Consider the following 23,237-nt stretch of genomic DNA (forward strand, 5'->3'; position numbering starts at 1 on the left):
TCCTGGCCTGGCTCCCTGGCTGAGATTCCTCTCCCAGAATCCCCACCTCTACTGCCTGCCCTTCAATCCTCCTGCTTCCCAGCTGGGTTTGAAAGAGAGAGAAAGCAGGAAGAGCCCATTTGGTTCTCATGTTTCTGGTAGCACCACCCACTCGGCTCAGAGAATTATCTTTAAAAGTTTTAAGATGTGTGTTCACTTCACAGTTATTTCTCAATGGTCTGGTATCCATCTGGCAAGGGGGCAGGCATGGCAGTTCCTGGGATGAGTGAGACAGACTTGGTGTTCGCCCTCATGGAGCTTATCCAGTGAAGAAGACACAATGGACAAGCTGTTGAAAAGGTGATGAGTTGTGAGAAAGGGCAAGTAGAGGGGGCTAGAATCTAAACCTGGGGGCACTAACCAACTTTGAGGGGTCAGGGGAGAACATGTTGGAGTTGGCTGGATGAAGGTTGGAGAAGAAAATTATTCCACATGGAAGGAACCGTTTCCATAAAATCCCTCAAGCAGGAAGGCCAGTCATGTTGGAGGAACTACCAAAGGCCAGTAGGTCTGAGCAATGAAAGTAGAAGAAGGCATCTCACATGTGGCTGAAGAAGGAGGCCATCAGGTCATGGGAGATCCTGAGAGCTATGGCAAGGATTTTGGACTTTATACCTAGAACACCAGTAAGCTTTGAAGGATTTTATGCTAAGCAGTGACCAGATAAGACATATTCATTCCTAACAGCTGCTCATTCCCCCATGGTTCTTCACCATCTCCAGTATCCCTCCAGCACCATCATGGGGGTGCTCTCCAAGGTGCTGTATGCCTCGTGGCTCTGAATCATCCCCACTGTCAGGCTGCACGCTGAGTAGCCCACACCCAAACCTAGCTTCTAAGGTTGAGCATCAGCCTCTGAAGTTTAAGGGGAGTAAAAGAGGTGCAGGGAACACCCATGGACACAGCCCCCTTTTTCCGTGCCCGCACTGTTGTCAACATGCCCTCCTGTGTGACTGCACCATGCAACCCATCAGAACAGAGCCACTACAGGAGCCAGAAGTGTCAGAGAAAAAGAAAAGGCATACAAAATGTAAGCAGGTCTGCCTTCCCCAAAGTTTATTTTACTATACTGCTCCCCAACTAAAAGGAAGAATATATATATTTTTTTCTTGAGAATATAGAAACACTTTATTTGTTTAGGTTCTCAGCGTTTAGAACCAGCATAATGGAAGGACTTCAGAAAAATTATTTATATTGCTAATCTATTTATATGTATTTTTGTGTGTGTCTGCTTGGAGACATATAATATTTGCTCCATTTCATAAAGTATGATAATGGAACAACAACCAGGCAGCATGTTATGTGAGTGGCTTTGCAAGTTCTCTACATGATGTGCCAGGCTCAGTGCTAGGCAGTGGAGTTCATAAAGGTGAATAAATTCTTCCCTTAGGTAATTAGCAGACTACAGAGGACATGGAATATGTGCACAGTTTATGAGCATGAGATCACCTTATGTAAGGAAAATATGTAATATTTTCAGAGTCTGTGGCTAACTGCTCTTAAAAACAAGACAACAGGCCCCGAATGGAGTCACTTATGCTAAGCCCCACATCCCAAACCAAGACTTAATTACAGTTTTGGCTCTCCCAAAAATGGAATCTCCAACCAGTCCAGCAGGAATTGCCTGATCAGCACTAGTTAATCTGCCTGATAGACCCCTGTCCTCCCCTAAACGAAAGTAATGTTGCAATAACCAACCTTCTTTTTTCCTAATATAACTTCCTTGTTTCTGCTTCCTTCTGCCGACAAAATTCTCTCATTTTGTACATTCCCTTGGAGCTCCTTTCTATCTCCAAGGAGGGATGCTGTCCAATCGAATTGACTTTTGCTTAAACAAGCTCTTAAAATTTTTAATATGCCTCAGTTTATCTTTTAACGGCTCTAGTGTGAGAAGAGGGAATTTAAGGAGACTCCCCCCGAAGGCCCCAAGAAGCAAAAACAACCAGACTTGGTTACCTGCTGAGCCCTTGAACTCTGCTTTCCCGCTGCCTCTGGAGGTGGTGAGAAAGTATCTCTCAGATTGTAGCTCTGTAGCTTTTCCTTGAGTTTCCAGATTTTATTTGAGCATTTTTTTTTCTTGACTGGGTCCAGAGACTCACCAAAATCAGATTGGGTCTGACTTAGAAACCAGACTGGGTCTGCAATTTGACTGGGTCCAGCTTAGAAACTGGACTGAGTCTAGAGTCAGACTGGGTTTGACTTAAGTTGTACTGAGTCTGCTTGAGGCCTCAGATGAATAAAATATTGTTTTAGGGCTGGACAAGTAGGCTCACCTTACCAAAGATAATCTTGAATCACAGTGACCACAGTGAAGAACTTTTAACCTAGATAATCTTATCATTTATGTTGTGATCTAGAAAAAAAGAGGTCTCAGCCAAGTATTCATCATAAAGCATAGAGGGGAAATTATTTTTCCTCCTCTAAAATTTTTGGTGACCAGGATGGGACCTGCTGGGACACCCTACCCACTGCAGACAGGATCCTAGGAGAACTGGCAGAAGCCAGCAAAGGTAAGAATTGTTACCAAAGTCAGCTCTCTCATCTCTATCTCCATCTGTGGTGCCTGGTTAACAGAGGAAGGTAAAATTCCACTTTCTCCCTTCCTTTCCTAATTCAGATTGGCAGGCAGAAAACATTTATAAGAATTAAATCTTTAAATTGTGAATTTGCTTTTGAGTACACATTGGTTGTAGATCCCTTCTTTCCCAAGGACAGCCATTGCCTTCTTGTTTGTCTACCTTTTGTCCTGAGAACTTGGCTTGGCAACAGCCAAGTTGGGGTCCCCAAAAATTTTGGCTGGGAAGAAATGTGGGTTGCACTCCATGTGCGGCCAGGGTCCTACCCCTGTTGTCTGCTTTCGTGGGAATTGTCTGAGGTTTTCTTTCTTTTGGTTATCTTTGGGAGTGTCTCTGGATCTAGGGAGGATAATAATTTTTGCACTCTTTGGGAATGCCTCTTGTCCTCATGGGGTTGTTCAGTACTGCTAGGAATATGTACTGTTTGTCCAGCTGAATCCTGATAAAATATTCAAAAGGAATTTTTTTTTTTTTTTAGTAGTTCTATGGTAGAAAATTGGCCAAATTGGAAGTTGACATTCAGATCCTGATGGGACCTTTTTTTTAGGCCTTCTCCTCTAAGCTAAAATGAAACTATGTAGCCAGAGGGAAAGAAATATTCTGAAGGCTTTGTGGAAGGATTTACTAAAACACTCCACAGACACACAGCTCTAAATCTAGAACATAGGATCTTTTGATTTCCATCTTAGTTGAAGATCTTTTCCCCGATGTAAAGAAGGGAGTTGAGGATAGTAGAGTTGGATGGGTGGGACAGCCTCCGTATCATTCAGGTTGCCCCCCAATTCTTTGAGGAATTAAAGACAACTGTACTTGTCTTACAAATCAAGCCTTTGTAAGAACAAAAGTGAAGATATAGAAATAATTCAAAGCTCTCTTTTCCTTTCTACCAATGCCCAAAGGTACCCTTTTGATCTCAGAAGGTTTGCAGATATTGTAAACATTCTGGACTTAAGGAACAAAAGTCCTTGGTGCAGCTTCTATTCTTTCTTTGTGCCTTTGAGATATAAATATTCTACATAGTCTTCTCTAGGAAGCAAGGGAATTCTTATCAGAAGGAGGAAAAAAAAAAGACTATTGTTAAAATTAGAACTATGAAAAATCTTAAAAGTCTCTTTTACAAATATTAGTAAAAAGCTATCTGAGCAGGTACACTTAATTTATTCCATCTGCCAGAAATACAATGGACCCAACTGTTCTTTTATAAAATACTGAGTTTCATATTATCATATCTGTTTCATGGCTAAAATTTTTAAATGAAAGCTAGAAGATCTCTGTTTACATCTTTATGTTTTTGTATATCTGTATACGTTTGCTATAGATAGTAATTTTTTTGTACCTCTGAATGGTATTTTCAAAATTACTTTTTAAAGGCTCTAGTTAATTGGCTTAAAGATGAACAAGCATTATATAAATCAAGTATACTGTCAGAAATATAGACTAATCCATATGTTTTTCCAAATTCAAGAGATCTAGGATAATATTTGGTATACTAATACTTTTAGTATAAACAAGTTTAATAGAAGTCAAATAAGAGCTTATTATATCTGTTGCAAATTTTTCAGCAAGAAAAATAACTTGGTATGATGACATTTTTATAAGTAAGTTAAGTGTGAATGAGATAAGAGCTTTTGGATGAACTCCTTAGGAATAATTATATTTTAGGAATATCTACTTAAAAATAATCTCTCCAACCACAAGGACCTACTATATAGCACAGGGAACTATACTCAATATCTTGTAATAACCTATAATGGAAGAGAAGGTAAAAAAAGAATATATATATATATATATATATATATATAATATATATATATATATATATAATATGTATACATATGTACACATATATTTTATATGTATACATATACATATCTGTACATATTATATATAGACATATATAACTGAATCACTTTGCTGTACACCTGAAACTAGCACATTATAAATCAACTACATTTCAATTAAAAATTTTTAAAAATCTCTCCAGATTCTGGTAACTTGAAGTTTAGATTTGTGCTAAATTAAGTTAAAAGATGAAAGTTTATTGAATAGTTAGGTCATTCCCAAATAAAACAAGATACTGAAACATTAATTACTGAACATTGGCTTCCTTTTACAAAGAAACTAAAGGGATTTAGGACTATCAATAAATATGTTTGGTTCCACACTGAGATATTTTCTATAAGAAAGCACATGTTTTTAGAAATTATTACTGTTATTTATGTTTGCCAATCTACAGAATGCTAATGTAAAAGTTCATAATTGCTTACTTTTTAGTTTTCACTAGATATTAAGGTTTTTAATAGTTGAGTATTTGAATTTAAACATGTAATTAAAGCTACTAGAAATAATAAGGGAAAAATTTCAGTATATAGTAGCAAAGTAGGATGTGTGTTTTCAGTAAAAGGTATGAGGAATGGAATTGCATTTTGTTAAGGGAAAAGAAAGTAATTTTGTCTTAGAGATAGTTGTTTCTGGATGGAAAAAAGAACAAACTAATATGGATACTAATATGGATACAGAAAGTTATGGAAAGTTTATGGAAAAGGAACCCTGAGAAAAGAGTTTTGTGCAAAAGTTATGGAAAGTTTATGGAAAAGGAACCCTGAGAAAAGAGTTTTGTGCATGGTCAGGATTGGCTAAGTTTAGAATAAATTTAACTGAGTAAATTTTAAAAAGTAAGCTGGTGCAAAACCAGAATTTGTTTTTTTTTCTCTTTTAAGAGGTCAGTTTTCTTAACATATTGACCTGCTTTTGGTAAAAGATTGTAAAGTTTATTTTACCTTTAACCAGTAATCTGTTATAACTTTCTGTTTTTGCCTTTGAAATCTTTTGTTATCACTTTGGTTAAGTGAATAACTATTGATTCACAGTGTCCTATGATCCTATTTGACCAAGTGTTTTGAAACTTTTTGATATTTTTGATAACAAATTTCCGAAATCAAATTTTAATGTAGTTCCTTTGATCTCTAGCCAACTTTGGGATGCTTCAAAGGACCCTTGAAACATCCCAAAGAGAGCTATAAACTAATTAGGTTTATTTGGTATGTTAAATTACATGGGAAGCATTGTCAAATAAGTAATAAATCTTCTTAGGTTATAGTGTATGAGTCAATGTTATTAATCTATTAATAATTAATATTCTAGAACATTAATTAATATTCTAGAAATTATATGGAATTCCTAAAAATCTGGTATGTCCTGGTAAAATGTTATCAGTCATAATTTTAGTCATTATTTTAAAATATTGTATGTCACAGCAGTAACCAAGTTTCTTTGTCAATTGCATTGTAAGCAGGTCTTTTTTTTTCTTTTTGGTTGCACCAGGTCTTAGTTGTGGCAGGTGGGCTCCTTTAGTTGCAGCTCGAGGGCTCCTTTAGTTGCGGCTCACTGGCTCCTTAGTTGTGGCACGTGGGCTCCTTATATGTGGCATGTGAAGTCTTAGTTGCAGCATGCATGTGGGATCTAGTTCCCTGGCCAGGGATTGAACCCAGGCCACCTGCATTGGGAGCACGGAGTCTTAGCCACTGCGCCAACAGGGAAGTCCCTGTAAGCAGGTCTTTAACCATGCCTTCTGTGGTCTTTCATCACTCATAGACAGTTATTGTTTTACTCTGATGTTTTGCAAAAATGCTTCCTCTTCGAGAAGATTCTTAGCAAGGACTTTTTGACAAGTATAGGTTTCTGACAACTTTCAGATCATACTGCTGAACTGGGTAAGAAATTAAGAATTCTAATGGTAAACCTGATGGCTTCATAAAACTGTTAATGAAAAGGATTAGTTATATAGGACTGTGTGAACTGGTGAATATGTTTATAATTTTTATGGTTTCTGTCTAAAATATTACTAGCTTTTAATCTGTGTTTTCCAGATATAAGGAAACCCTTCCCCTCAAGCTAATTATGAGTTGCTGTAACTTATACGTTTGTAAGCAGAATTGAAACATTTATCTTTTCTCTTTACTTGATCCCTCCAGAGACTGGAAACTCTTAGGTTGCCAGCAACTTTAAAAATCAGGTAAATTAGGAAAGCCATCTCCTAGCAGGTGCAGAAATCTCAAGGTATTTTGGGGACCTTGAAAAGCGAGGAATTCACCCAAATCTGTAGATAACTCAGGTGAAATCATTGACAAGCCTTGGCCATGGCTTTCCTGGCCTTGAGAGGCCTTTTAAAAATTCAATCCGAAATAATGCCAAATAAAAGGTTCCAGCAAAGCCAATTTCAAAAGAGCCTGTATGATTAATTACACTTCTGTAAATCATCAGGCCAAGTTTTTTGAAGCCAGAAATATTTAGCAAACAAATTAGTCTTAATTTGGCTATATTTGGTAGAAATGAGGGTAATTTTAGAGAGAAAAAGATTATGTTTCTGTGGAGAGTAAATTCAAGTTTTGTTAATTGAGGTCTATATTTACTAAGAGTCACTTCCCAAATAGCTCCTTATTGTTATATTCTTGTACATTTTAGCTGAATCATTAAAAGGACACTCTAGTTTGTTTCTGAAGTTTTTCTCATTAATCTATCTTTGGATGAAGATCATATGCCCCATGACTTGCAACCAGGGGATTATGCATACTGGAAAAGACATCATTTAAAGGACTGTCTCCAACCTAGATGGTAGGACCCTTATCAGGTCCTCTTCACTAGCTCATGCACAGTGAACCTGAAGGGAATTGACTCTTGGATTAATATTTCCACTTAGAAAGGGCCCCTGAAACGGACGGGCCTATACAGAGCACTGCTGACCTCAAAATCACCTTAAAACAATGCTCAAACAGAGGAGAAACTACCAGGCCAGGATGGTAAGAAGAAGACATCTAAAGTAGATAGCTGATCCAAGATGCCAAACCCGGCCTGTATACCAGTTACTTTGATAATTGCTTATACTTGCTTATGAACTAAATGTATTTTACAATCTTAAGCAGAGTTAAAGTTAATTGAATTGTTGAGTTTATGGTCAATTACTTATATCCAGTACTTCTGGTTACCTTGGTGGATTTCTCCACTCCAAGGCTCTAATTGGATGGCCCTTAGGAAATTATTCTAGAAGAAAGAAGTTATAGTTCTGTTTGGGCCACTATTGATATTACTGGATGGGACTCCCTCACTTGGCCAATCAATCATAGTTGCTCTGACCATTGCCATAAATATAAAAGACCCCCCTTATGTTGGGAACAATTAAACCATACTAAGGGTAGCCAGGCTAAATAATACAAGGAACTGTGTCTGGGTGCCTTATGAACAATGCCAGTATATCATTTCCTTTAAAGGTAAGGATTGGTACAGAACAGATTAAGTCAGATGACCCAGGGATATACTGCGTGGAACCTAATGGAAGTTCTTGGCTTAAATTCTTACTTGTAACCTTACAAATACTACTAGCTATATTACTTGTATTCTACCTATTTTATAAGATTGTTGTTTCTTTCCTTACCAAATATGTGACTGAGCCTCTGATAAAATAATAAGAAGGTGAGTTAAGGCTGTTGACCAGATATATAGTTCTATACAAGATCAATGATGGTAATAGTGTAACTTTAGATATGGAAAGAAGCATCAAGAGGGAATCATTTCTTGGACCATAACAGACTAGTAAGTCATTGGCCCAGAGACTTTTGGCTATAGTTAATAGGGCCTAGTCAAGTAATAGCACACTGAGTGGCCTATCAATGAGATCTTTGCCTGGGACAAAATGATCATGAAATGCCTCCCAAACCATGGTCGAATTTATGACCATGAGAGGGCACTGCCAACTAAAAATTGTCACTTGCCATCTGTCACTACAAGTATGATATCACTAGCCAATGCAGTCACTGACTTTTTTTTTTTTTTAAAGAATTTTTTTTTAAATTAATTAATTAATTAATTAATTTTTGGCTGTGTTGGATCTTCGTTTCTGTGTGAGGGCTTTCTCTAGTTGCGACACGCGGGGGCCACTCTTCATCGCGGTGCGCGGGCCTCTCACTATCGTGGCCTCTCTCGTTGCAGAGCACAGGCTCCAGACGCGCAGGCTCAGCAGTTGTGGCTCACGGGCCTAGTCGCTCTGCGGCATGTGGGATCTTCCCAGACCAGGGCTCGAACCCGTGTCCCCTGCATTGGCAGGCAGATTCTCAACCACTGCGCCACCAGGGAAGCCCCAGTCACTGACTTTTGACACACCCTGAAAAGAGTTTATGGTGGAGATGAGGAATGAGGTACTCAGTGCTCTGGAAAGATCTGGCAGAACAGGTCTTCAGACAGTTAGACATTTTCAGGAGAAGATTTTATGAACCCAATTTCTTGCTTCTTCTTATATCTAGAAAATATCTAGAATATCACTAAAATCATTAACGGAGACATCTGCTCCTCATGACTAGCAGCAACCTTCTTGTGACTGGCAGCAACCCTCTGCCTAAATGTGTACTTGATTGCATGTATCCCCCTTCACTAAAATCACATATATACTGACCTCCCTCCACCTCTTTAGAGCAGTTCCTCAGAGATAGCTGAGAGGCTTCTCCTGGGCTATAGTCCTCATTTTGCCCCAAAGAAGACTTAACTCACAACTCTCACATTGTGCATTGTTTTTCAGTTGACACCTTCAAACTAAAAATTTGAAATAAAATGTCTTCATTTTTGATAAGCAGCTCTACCACCAGTCTCTGATATCCTACGTCATTCAATGCAGCCATTGCATCTAAGGTCTCATGAGGGTTGGGCCAAAGAAAACTCCAAGATTTTCTGCATTCCTACGATTCTCCTTTCAGTGGAGGATCATTGTGAAAAACACATGTAAAGGAGTGTGACTTTGTGTAAGCCATGGTGTGCTGCATTGTGCTCTAGCACTAAAAGAAAAACAAGATTCACAGTAAAGGTTTGTGCCCACTTATCAAAAGAAGAAAAGCTAGTTTTAGTTTAGTCAGTTTAATTAAAACAGGCATATCTTTAGAGTTTTCAACATTAAATACTTTTATCCTGTGTTTGCTAAAAGTCAAATAAGTTCATGTTATTTCTATTACAGAATTTGTCAGCAAGAAAGATAACAAGCTGATGGTTAGCTGTTTAATAGCTCTTGAAATTTTCATGAGTGATCTAAACATAATTGTTATGAAAAAGGAAATTACATAGATGTAAATAAGATAAAAGTATATAAATAAAGTTTTCAACAACAGTTATGTTCAGTGCTATGTCTACTTAAAAATAGTTTCCAAAATCTTTTTGGGACTTCTCAGTCTACATAATCATGTGAGTCAATTCCTTGTGCTAAATGTTGAATTTGGACAGAAATTTGACAAAACGGGTGGAGGATTTCCTTTGAAACTTGGGGAGGTAAACGGAACAGCTTGAGTCAAAGCACAAGGGAGGTAATAGCTAATAATAGCAAAGATTTATTGACCACTTTCTAAATGCCAGACACAGTCTGAGCACTTCACACACATTAGATTGATTCATCCTCACACTTCTATACATACAAAGACTCCAAGAGGAAATGGAACTTTGTCTTGTTCCCAGCTATACACTATACACTCAATATAGCGAACACACACAATATTCAAACTCTCTGCTAAAGGAATGAATGAATCAATGGTGGAGCAGCAATCCTAAAGCTCCAGGATCTCAATTTGAACCTATGCCAAAAAGATGGATATAAAAATTTATGCTTTATCTTGTGTTCCACCTATTTCTTAACAAAAGAGTGAGCTTTTGGACAAATGAACTTTTAGAATTTTTAACAGCTAGAATTGTTTTGTCTTTCAGTTATATTTTTGCTTAATCTTATTGCTTAAAAATTTAAAAAAATGTTTTTTGCTTCTCCATCCTGTTTGAACACCTTTGGAGGACTTATACAGGCTGTCTAGAAGTCCACACAGTAGGAAAGTATTATTGATGTAGCTGCTGGAGGGGAGAGAGGCAGGGGGCAAAGCAAAATAAGAAGAGAAGTGCTTTTCATTTGCAGGTCAAGAACCTGGAAGTTAAGAAAACCTGATTCCCCCAGGGACAGATATGGAGGTTGGTGGGGGTGAGGGTAGCACCCCAAACCCATTTTCTCTTATCTATTTTATTCGATTCCTCTCTAGTGGTTCATAAACTGAGAAAAAAGTCAATGGAAACCAAGCAGGACGAAAAGGGTACTTAGAGCTCAGTGAAAGACACACAGAAACTTTTGTTCTATGTCAAACAGCTTAGGAAGGGCTGGGTCTGTTTCTAAGTGGTCGTGGATTCTGTTTACCAATGAATGTGGAGTTTCATTTTCCCAGGGACAGTCAATAATACTCTTCATTAGGAGCCTTATTTCAGGCCGGTGTTGAATAATTGCTGGATTGCTGAAAGCGTCCAAGTAGGAGCTCTCCCTGCACTACACTGCTTGGCTCCTGTCCCCTTCCAGCCACTTCAAGCTCTTGTAAACAGCATTCATTTTCCATCACAAGCGAGGAAATGTGACTGTGCAGCCAAGGTGCCAGGTCCCTGGAGAGGGCCTGCCAGGGAGTCCGTTTCCTCACATCTCATTTTAGTTTGTAACTTGCTGGCGGGGTTGAGTAATCGCTGAAGCTCCATGTCTTCCCATCCTATTCTGCTCCACTAACTTATGAAACACCCAGCGACCTGCTGGAGGACTAGCAGATCAACCAGATGTTTCCTGAGCAAAGACAGCACACACAGCATCTCGTGAGAGGGGAGGGCTGGCGGGCACTCACCCCCTCTGACGTCACTGGGCGAGGTAGCCTGCGGCAGCATTTCAAAGCAGAGCAGCTTGGCCAGGGAAGAGCTCAGCTGGCAGCTCTGTGCTGGCATTAACTGACCCAGATAACTAGGGAGAAGGAATCAGCAATTTAAGTGTGTTTATTCTCCGGAAGGAATTAGACCCTGTACTCTCTGACTATCCATGGGTGCTAGGAGACCCTCCCCCATGGCTCCCCATGCCCAGTCAGGATCACGTTCACCATGTTGCTTCTCATTCCAAATCCTTGTTTTCCTGACTTTGCCTGAGGTTGACGTGGGACAAGCTCAATTGATTGCAAAGAACAGCAATGAAATAGTAATAATTATTAATAATAAATAAACTAATTCTTCTTCCCCAGAAAAACATAGGGGAGCTCAAATCCTAAAAAAAGTCTAATGTCAAATTATCACCTTATATCACCCTGTCAGATTCAGGGTGTTAAGAACCAGTAAGGTAACAATTTTTTAATATAAGGAATATAGCTATGGAATGGCTAGCTTTCCCTTAGAAAGATCACTAAAAGTAACTCAAAACAAACAAATAAAAAAATAGAATGCATATACCGTTTGCTATCACTGTGATCTCATAAAACAAAGGTTAATTTAATGTCCTTGACTCCAATCCCTCCAAGGAATTTTCTTCACACTCATAATCGAATCCAAATTACCTAGACCTAAAAAGTGCCATGTGATCTAGGATCTGACCCCTGCCTACTTTATAAGCTCCACTTCCTCCTCTTATTCCTCTCCAGCCTTTTCTCTGTCCCTCAAACAAGCCCTGGTCTTTGCATTTGCTGTTCCCAGCATCTGCAGTGCTCTTCCCCCAGATCTGTGGACAGTGGCCTCCTGTGTTGGGCAGCCTTCTGACTGGACTCCCAGGGACCTACCTCCTGGGATTCTTGTCTGTGTGATCCCCTCCCTTGTGTGTGGGCTGGACCTAGTGACTTGCTTCTAAAGAACAGACAAGAATAGACCTGCTGTAAAGAAGAGCAAAAGCAATGGGATGTCACCCAGAGATTAGGTTATGAAGGACTCTGACGTCCTTCTTACTCACTCTCTCTCTGTGGCTCTTCTCACTTGCCCTGATGAAGCGAGTTGCCATTTGTGAGCTGCTCTCTGCCAAGACTGATGTGACAAAGAACACAGGGTGGTCGCTTGACCAGCAGCCAGTTAGGAGCTGACACCCTCCATCCAACAGGTTGGGAGGAACTGAGTCCTGCCAACAACCTCTTGAGTAAGACTGCAGAGGATCCTTCCCTGTCCTGTCTGGCTTTGCAAGAACTGCAGTCCCAGAAGTCACCTTGACTGCAGCCTCGTGAGAGACGCTGAGCCAGACACTGGGACCAGCTCAGCCACACCTAGGGCCCAGACACACTGAAACCCAGAGATAATAAGTGTTGGTACATTTGGTACAGGAGTGATAGTTGACTAATCCTCTACCTCACTTCACTCAAGTCTCTGCTCAAATGTCTCCTAACTCACCTTCAAAACCAACCAATCCCACAAAACTGATCACACATTATCCTCTCTCCCCTTACCCATCTGAATTTTTCATTCTGGAAATTTTCACCACTTACATTTATATTATATATTTATTTATTAGCTGGCTTCCCTACTAGAGTGAATATTCAATGAACACCATGTGTGTCATTTTGCTGGTGAAAAAAATGATTATATATTTGCAGTGGTGGTGCTCAGGTTTATTTGAAAAATACTTATTGCAGGGCTACTGTATACCAGGTCCAGTGACGTAGGTTATTTATCACTGTTCCCTGGTATCTTGGCCAATTAATTTAGTCTCTTGGCTAATTATTTTTTTTCTTGTTATTGTTATTAAATTGCTCTGTTTTGATAATGCACCTTTCTATGCCTTTAACTGAGTATTTAATTAAAATGCCAATATTTTTTCAAGGCCAGAGCTTGTACATGCTTGATTGAAGTCCAGCGTAGGATGATCATAATTATTTGAAAAGTTCTTATTTCACACTCTGCTGAAGTCTAACTTCCTGGTACTTTCCTCTATTGGCCTTAGCTTTGCTTTCAGAATTAATAAATAACATAACTATTCTGTTTCCACCAGCCCAGTTCTAATCATTCCATTAACTCTGTTTCTTTGGGTGTAAGTTCTGCTTGTTGAATTTATTGTCTTTTTTACACTGTAGACTTTTCTTGCATGTTTGGTGTTTCCTCATTTGGTGTTCACCTTTGCCGTTGAGATTCCAATTCAACTTTATGCTTCCTTAGAGGAGGTGTGGGAGCTACTGCTGAGGTTCACTGTCCCCCGGTTTCCAGTGAGAGCGGGTGGGGCCATGGTGCCATTAGCCAGGCCTCCAGGGGCCGTCTCTTGCATCACCTGACCTAGGAACTGCCTTGTGTATCTTCCTGAAGCCCCCACAGTCACTCTTCTAATCTCAGTGCATATTCCTCTACCTCTGGTGTATGTGTGTGTGTGGTCTACGTTGGCTAATTGGCCCAACTACTTTCCTACTCTCATGAGAGATGCCAGAGATAGATAACCTCTGAGCGTGGATCATCTGTACTGTTTCCCATCTTTACAACTGCGTTCTTCCACAGGAGTCCTGACCTCTAGCTTTCTCTGAAGTTTATCTCATCTGTTTGCTGTCTGTTTCTGGGCCACAAAGTATAACAATTCTTATGTGGAAATCCTTATGCTTTAATTCTTATGTATGTGCTTAGGTTCATATATTTTACATATTTAAAATATAAAATATGATTTATTTATAGTAGTATGTATACATATGTATATGTATATGTAGTCAGCTTAGCTGCCATTTTGAAACCAGTATCTCTACTTCCTTTCTTTCAGCCCTTCAAATATTTGAAGATCATTATCACATTATCCCTTATTCTCTCCTCCTTAGTCTAAAAGTATCATGTTTCTCTAATTCTAATCTCCAATAATTTTCTGACTTTTTATCACCATAAACTCCTTTCTCTATTCCAGTAGACACGTAAGATTCATTCAGTAGCACTATGTGGATCCCAGTGTGAGAGGAATACTCAGAGTACAATGGGACTATTACTTCTTGTAATGCATATATTTTTTCTCTACTGCGAAGTCTGGTTTATCTTTTTAACCACATATTTATACTACTGGCTCCTCATAATCCATTTCCTTTCCATTCCTCTTCCACATTTTAACTACATAAACTCTGCCAAGCAACAGCTGCCCCTCCTCTACTTGTGTAATTGATCACTAACTAATATGAAAGACTTCACATTAGTCTCTACTGAGTTTTACCATGTTAATTTTAAGTTCTCCACACCCTCTTGAAGTGTGTCAGGCTATGCAGAAAGAGTAGTTTCAGTTTACTCTTACTTTACTAAATTGACTAACCTCTGATATATTGATCCCTGGAGAATTGTTTCCTTCCATCTATGGAACATTTTTTCCTCTCTTATTAACTTTTCAGAGAGCATACTATATTATCTTCTTTAGCTGAATCCCATTTTTACTCACTGGGATTGTGTCATCCATTTATTCAAAAAAGATTTATCAAGGGCCAACTCTGTGCCAAGAGTCACACTGGGCATTGGCTACACAGAGAGAAACAAACATGGTTCTTGACTTCATGGAACTTATGGTATAATATTCACAGTTGTATAATTGTTTGTAGACTTAATATTATAATTGCTAGTTTTTATATAGTCAGAAGTTTATTTCTTTTTAAAGTACCAATCTTGACAAAGGAAAAACAGCACAATGTTAACTGTAGAATCTAGGTGGTGGATAGATGAGTGTTCACTGTACATTTCTTTCTACTTGTCCGTATATTTGAAATATTTCATAATAAAGTTTTGGGATAAATTTTGCCTATCCTTCACAATCTATATTTCTTTTATAGAAATATAGCTATAGATAGCTTTACTTGCTTTTATGAACATCCAGATATCACAGCCTTGATTGCACAGAGTTCCTGGGAGAAACAGTAACATAATAGAAAGAATACACACAGTGAAGAAGGACTAGGACTCAAACTCGAAGCCCAGCACCTGCTGGCTCTGTGCCTCCTGACAAGTCACTTAATGTCTCTGAGCCTCAATTTTTCTCATCCCTTAAATGGGATAATATTCACACCCTAAGTTGTTGTGAAAAGTAAATAAAATTATATACATAATCACTTAGTATATTTAAAATGCATCTGCCCCTCTTCCACTACTTTCTTCACTTAGCCACCTTGCACATAACCATTATTTCCTTCCTTAAAAATCTGAATTAAGTGATTAATACCCGTTCATCTTTTTTTCTTTCTTTAACTTTTGAAGAATAAAATTCTATCACATCCATAACATATTATTAGATGTTTTTGTCTAGCAAATAATGGTGTCAGAAGAAGTGAATTCATCCATCACCATCAAATTTCTTTTTGTTCAGGTATGGGATTGATGTTAAGGAAATGCCATTCATATCCAGACCAAGGGGTCTGAAATTGCTTTATTGCCAGTGGCTGTCTTGATTTAGCATGTTTATGCTATTGTCTGCATGTCCTAATTCCTCTGTCTACAGTGTTATCTTTTCTTTACGAAACTGCAGAAGCCTTGCACTTCTTCAGAACAAGTTCAATGCTATGTCCTCCAGTAACATCTTCCTGAATCCCTTCCTCCAGGTTTTACTCATGATATTTCCTCTGTATCGTGTCATATCTCAAAATATTTTACATCATTTACTACTAGATGGTAAGCACGATGCAGCCAGAGGAAAGCACTCTTCTATCTTTCTATTCCCAGCGTACAGGACTGGGAACAGGCTGTAGGCACTTGTTAGAGATAATTCATGAATGCTGTGTGGATAAATGACTAGAGTTCATTGTCCTTGGGCATCAGAGTTCATCCTCTAAGAAATGAGAGAGATAGCCAGGTGCCTTAAAAGGTGTATTTGAGCACTAAAATGCTATGATTCTTAGATGTTGTATTATGCTACTCAAATGCAGTAGACTTTAAAAAAAATTATTCCAAGTATTAATCTTAATGTCAGAGCTTTCTGTATGGTCAGAAGCTTCTTGATTTTTTAAGCAACTGGGATTTGGATGCTTATACAGCCCCTTTCTCTGACTCTTTGCCTGTAATTGCACCATGGATATGGCTGAATTGATGTATCTATCATTCCTGACGTATCCCCCACTCTAAACAAACAAAAATTCTTCTCTTTATCTCTTTCACTTCCATATCCCAGATTACCTGGCTTAGAACACCCCTTCTGTCTTGACTCTGAAGAAGTTTGAGTGGATTCATGTATCCTGGAGGCTGCTGGGTCTCTGCATAAGTGTTAAGATGATGCTGGCTTTCAGACTTTCAGACGCTTTAATCCTCCAGCGGCGGCTGCGTCCAGTTGCTTGGAAGACATTGAAATTCTACCCTATAATATTGTGAGCTTCCACCAATTATTGGGGAGAATCAGCAACACTCAGGGAGGATGAGGAAGCATGTCAGGAAAGTGCAAAACCTCATATTTCACCCTTCACTCCTCACCCTTTAAGTTCCAGCCATGCTGAACGTATTTAATATGCTCAATTCTCTACACTGTCATTCAATACTTTCCCTGTACTTCACACACTCTTCAAATCCTCTCTACCTTCTTTGTCTGCTAAAGCTTATTCATCCTCTGAGTCTCAGCTGAAAATATCACCTCCTACAGGAGTCTCCTGATTCTCCTATTATAACGCTTACTACACTGTTTGGCAATTGTCTGATTATTGTGTGTTCTCTTCACTTACCTGTAAGATTCATATGGAAGAAGATGCCATCTTTCTTGTTTATTGTTGTATCCCTAAAGCTTAGTACAGTGCCTGACATATAGTAGTTGCTCCTGTATCTACTGAATGAATTAATGAATGTAGGAGTCCCTGCTGTCATGGGGATTGAAATGTTATAGGATACACAAGATAAGCACACAAATAACCAGTATATTCATGCCTCTTCTTTACAATTCCCAAGGAATCTGTGGAGCTAGCATTGTTTTTCCCTTTTTACAGAAAGGAAAATTTAGACTTAGAAGTTATATAACTTCCCAAGATGACTCTACATGTAGAAAGTGGCAGAAATGGATTTAATCTCTAGTCTTCTGATAGCCAATTAAGTGCTCCCTACATAACGTTGCAACAATATGAAGCAAGTGTTACAAAATTTTACTTCATTTCATAAATGGGAGAATTCACTCCTAGATAAGATGACATTTGAGCTTGAATCTGAAAGATGAATCAGTTTTTTAAAAAGAATTATTTTCAATTACACAAACATAATCAAACAACCCTTATGTGTTATAATAAATTCAACTAATACAGATATTTAATGCAAAAGTCAAAGTTCACCTCAGTCTTGCTTTAACTACATTCCAAGATATAGCCATCATAAACCATATCTGTGTATATAGACATGATATGGTGGTTTTGTTTTATTTGTTTTAAAAGGAATCACACTATAAATACTGTTCTGCAGCCTCTTTCTTTTTAACTTCAGTACCACTTGGACAAACTTCCATCTGGTATATTTATACTTACCTACTGTACTTTTAACTGCTGCGTTTCATTTCTTTGTAGGAATGATCTATAATTTGTTTAACCAATCTCCTGTTGTAGGCATTTAAGTGGCTTTTTGTTTTCTCTTCTATAAATATTTCTACAATAATTCTCTAGTATATATATCTCCTAGCTTTCATTAAAGATTTTCTGTCCATCAATTCCTAAAAATAGGATTTCTTGTGTCATGGGTTATATGCCTTTTAAATTGTGAACAAAACTGACAAAAATACACAGAATGTGAAAAGTTGGAAATGGGAGGGCAAAAAACATTCAAGGTGGGGAAAGTCACATAAACAAAGGTACTGAGAAGCATAAATCACAATCCTTTTTTTCTCCCAAGAAGTTTCAGCATTTTGACCCTTTGTGTGAGCTCGAATGACAAATTCCAACTCTTGCCAAGTGACCACAAGCTATTTGTCAGTCTCTTTTTATCCTCCTCCTGTCCTTTCAGTGATGAACTCCCTAGAGATTAAACATTCTCATTAACAATCTTACCACTAGACTCCCTGAGAACCAAAGTTTGCTGCCCTTTGGTTTTTTTTTTTTTTAATAGATCTTTACTGGAGTATAATCGCTTCACAATACCATGTTAGTTTCTGTTGCACAGCAAAGCGAATCAGCCATATGCATACACGTGTCCCCATATCCCCTCCCTCTTGAGCCTCCCTCCCATCTTCCCTATCCCACCCCTCTAGGTCATCACAAAGCACTGAGCTGATCTCCCTGTGCTATGCTGCTGCTTCCCACCAGCCAACTATTTTCTTAATGACTCCTCACCACACACAGACCCCTCATTGTGCTATTCACAATTTCCAGATGAAACCAAAAGCTTGATTCAACTGTAGTCAAAGAAAAAGAATTCTGCACAATTCCACAAACATACACACACTAACACTCCACTTTCCACCAGCAACTGAAACTTAAAATTGAAAGATCATGGCATGTGATGTTTCCAAAGAGCTACTCCCTTGCCTTCAGTTTTATTAAAGGCACAAACGTGCAGTTGCATTTAATGGTGTTTACTTGGAAGCATGCGATGTTTACACTTGGAAACGTATTATGCATCTTTCACCTTACAGTGAACAAACGGGCATTGTAATTTCATGTAGTCTAACTGCTTGCTTAAATTTATGTCTGCACTCAAATGAGAAAAATCCTTGAATATCAGTCATCTTTGAATCCAAGGGGCTTATTCATAGAGCATGTGGGGCTCTATTCATAAATGATTTATGTCTTTGCATAAAAGGGAGTGGGGGCTGTGTGTGTGTGTGTGTTGCTCAGAGAACCATCAACTGCCTCTCCTGAGTAATTTATACAAGATCAATATTTATCAAAGTGAGCCAAGAATTGTGCCACACTCTCTGAGTTCTAAATACTACCTTTATAGTTCCTTTACCCATAGAAGGGAGCACGACAAATTGAAATGTTTGCACAAAACCTACTTAAAGTTGTTCTCACTTGGTTTCTGCTGCTTTAGATACAATGTGATACTTTGGCTGAAACTGCAGATTTCTGTCATGGATGTTGCTTATGACTAACACATAGTAGGTATTCAAAAATGTATTTGTTGAGTAAATGAGTAAAGAGAAATAAGCAAACATTGTTGTCACTGCTCACAAAGGGAAAAGAGGGTTGCCCACCGAATGTATTATTTTAATATATCTTAACTGAGCACCTGCTAGGCATTTTGCATTGAATGAGGGCACAGTTGTTACTTGGAATCATATTCTAGTCATATGTGTTAATAATTAAAAACATAATAATGAAAAATGCTATATTCTCTGCTAAAGATTAAAAATGTGTTCTGGAGATCCAGAGGAAGGATCAATTAATTCTGCTCAGAGAAGTTTAGGAAAGATTAAGAGTCTGTAGGAGTTAAACAGGCTTGTGGTGAATGGGGAAGGGAATTTTAGGAGGAAGTAATGGCATGAACGAAAGAAACATAAAAGACCTTCAGATTGCAGAAATGGGATGTGTTGCCATGAGCGATTAGAGTACTTGTGTCAATAATGACAAGTCTGAACTTTTCCATTAGAATTGGATTGTAAAAGGCCTTACATACTCAACCAGTGAGCTGTTACCTTGTTCTGTAAGCAAGATAAGACTAATAGATTTTTAAACATGGAAGTGACATAATCAGATTTCCTGTAGTGATATATCTCTGGTGGCATAATCTATACTATCTACATACCATCTGGTGGAGAAGGATAGAGAGGAGGTGACAAATGGGATTCCACTTGCTTCTCACGTCTGCTAGTGTCTCTATGGAATGCTGCTTTGAGAAGGACTTCAGAACTGCATCTGGACTCAGCAGGAAAGTCTCTAGTAATAAAGAAGTAATGCTTCTCATTAGTGTAAGAAGGAAAAGAAGAGAAAGTGGCAGCAGGCATAACCTAAGCATTTGCCATCCCAGCATTTGCAGGATGTTGGGAAAGTCTAGGTGAGAAATCATAAGTCTTAATTTATGGCAATCTCAGTGTGTAAGTGGGAGATGACAGGAGCATATTTAAATATTTTATACTATATATATATACTAAATACATTAAACATGCTAATAAACATTTTATATATATATATACACATATATATGTGTATTATATATATATATATATATATATATATATATATATATATATATATATATATATACTCTTGCATATAGAGGACTTCATGAATCATGTGAGTTTTAAGATAAAAGGATAGAGGATAACTTTATAAAGTTTGTAGTTTAAGACAGGATCCTGGGTAAAGCAGCCATCATTAATTAGAAAGGAAATACGAGCAGGAAAGTAAGTTGAGAGTGGTAAGGAGGTGAAAAGGAAGGTGATGACTTCATTATTGGGCATAATAATTTCTAGGTGCACAGAGGATATCCAGAGAGAGGTACTCAGTAAAGTGTTTGAAGTCTGGGGTTGAAGCCCAGATGAATGTTCTGGAATAGAGATATAATTCTATTTATAGAATCTTGGGATTCTTCAGAATATGGGTAGCATTTCATGCACTGCATGGATATTATCTCTCAAGAAATCCTGATGAACACCAACATTTAAATAATGGACAGAAGACAAGGAAGATCCATGTGGATGATTTAAAACATCCACAAATAGTATTTACAACTTGAGAAAAATATGTAATTGTCTCTCAACCTTTCATTAGTACACACATGGAGAAACAAAAGGGATTTTTATTTTTGACCCTGAAGGACTAGCTTGTTTCAGACGAACTATCCTGCAGAGAATAACTGGAAAAGGTAGATTAAATTTTTTACAATCTTGTTGAAAACATGGGAAACCTACAGAGAAAGTGGTGATTTAGGGGCTAAAAAATCCAGGGATAAGTGCAAATAGATGAGCTTGATATTAAGGCTTTACATTTCCTCTTGAGGTTTTTGCTAACTTATAAGTCAAAGCAAAGAAGCTGAGGAGCTAAGCAGAGTTCAGGCAATCTTATGGAGGCTGTGAAGCAAAATATAGAATTCAGAACCTCCCAAGGAACAGATGCTTTGTAAATACCACAGATTTTCAGATGGTACCAGGGCCAGGACTAGAGTGAAGAAACTTAACTGTGTATGGTACAAAGTTTTAGGAGAACTCACTTGTTAAATCCTGTACCCTGCGTGCCTCACCCCATCCTGACTCTTTGAGGACACTTGAAGTGTTATCTACAAGTAGTAAACAAAATCTGGAGTTAGATCGTCCTTTACAAAGTCCAGTTCTAAAAGAGATCAATCCAAAATTGTACCATGACCTGCCTCTACTATAGTTGCCTGATAGAGGTAAAATTTTATCCTCTCTGTAGGAAAAGAATATCATCTGAAAACTCATATTAAACTATACTTTTTTCTGACAAGATGCCTTTCAAGAAATTTACTAGATATATAAGGATATAAAATGCAATGCTTAAAAAACAAAAATAAAAACAGGCAGAAGTGACAGACCCATAGGAAATTCAGATCTTGATTTATAAGATGTAGACTTGGGACAGACCTTCAAGATGGCAGAGGAGTAAGATGTGAGATCACCTTCCTTCCTACAAATACATCAGAAATACATCTACATGCGGAACAACTCCTGCAGAACACCTACTGAACGCTGGCAGAAGACCTCAGACTTCCCAAAAGGCAAGAAACTCCCCACGTACCCTGGTGGGGCAAAAGAAAAAAGAAAAAACAGAGACAAAAGAATAGGGACAGGACCTGCGCCTCTGGGAGGGAGCTGGAGGAGGAAAAGTTTCCACACACTAGGAAACCCCTTCACTGGTGGAGACAAGGGGTGGTGGGGGAGAAGTTTCAGAGCCATGGAGGAGAGAGCAGCAACAAGGGTGTAGAGGGCAAAATGGAGAGATTCCCACACAGAGAGTGGTGCCGACCAGCACTCACCAGCCTGAGAGGCTTGTCTGCTCACCTGGTGGGGTGGGTGGGGTCTGGGAGCTGAGGCTCTGGCTTCGGAGGTCAGATCCCAGGGAGACGACTGAGGTTGGCTGCATGAACACAGCCTGAAGGGGGCTAGTGTGCCACAGCTAGCTGGGAGGGAGTCCAGGAAAAAGTCTGGAACTGCCTGAGGCAAGAGACCATAGTTTCGGGGTGCACGAGGAGAAGGGATTCAGAGCATTGCCTAAACGAGCTCCAGAGATGGGCACGAGCTGCGGCTATCAGCGCAGACACCAGAGACGGGCATGAAATGCTAAGGCTGCTGCTACAGCCACCAAGAAGACAGTGTGCAAGCACAGGTCACCATCCACACCTCCCCTCCCGGGAGCCAGGGTCCTGTGATCCAGGGACAAATTCCCTGGGAGAACACATGGCGCGCCTCATGCTGTTGCAATGTCACACCGACCTCTGCCGCCACAGGCTCGCCCAGCATTCCGCACCCCTCCCTCCACCTAGCTTGAGTGAACCAGAGCCCCCTAATCAGCTGCTCCTTTAACCCCGTCCTGTCTGGGCGGGAACAGACGCCCTCAGGTGACCTACATGCAGAGGTGTGGTCAATCCAAAGCTGAACCCTAGGAGCTGTGCAAACAAAGAAGAGAAAGGGAAATTTCTCCCAGCAGCCTCAGCAGCAGCGGATTAAATCTCCACAATCAACTTGATGTACCCTGCATCTGTGGAATAATGGAATAGAAAACGAATCATCCCAAAATTGAGGCAATGGACTTTGGGAGCAACTGTAGACTTGGGGTATGCTCCATGTGGCTGAAAGGGTCTTGGTGCTCTGGCCGGGTGTCAGACTTGTGCCTCTGAAGTGGGAGAGCTGACTTCAGGACATTGGTCTACCAGACACCTCCAAGCTCCATGTAATATCAAATGGCAAAAGCTCTCCCAGAGATCTCCATCTCAATGCTAAGACCCAGCTCCACTCAACAACCAGGAAGCTAGAGTGCTGGACAT

The sequence above is a fragment of the Balaenoptera musculus genome, chromosome 20, assembly GCF_009873245.2.
Source record: "Balaenoptera musculus isolate JJ_BM4_2016_0621 chromosome 20, mBalMus1.pri.v3, whole genome shotgun sequence".
Taxonomy (NCBI): domain Eukaryota; kingdom Metazoa; phylum Chordata; class Mammalia; order Artiodactyla; family Balaenopteridae; genus Balaenoptera; species Balaenoptera musculus.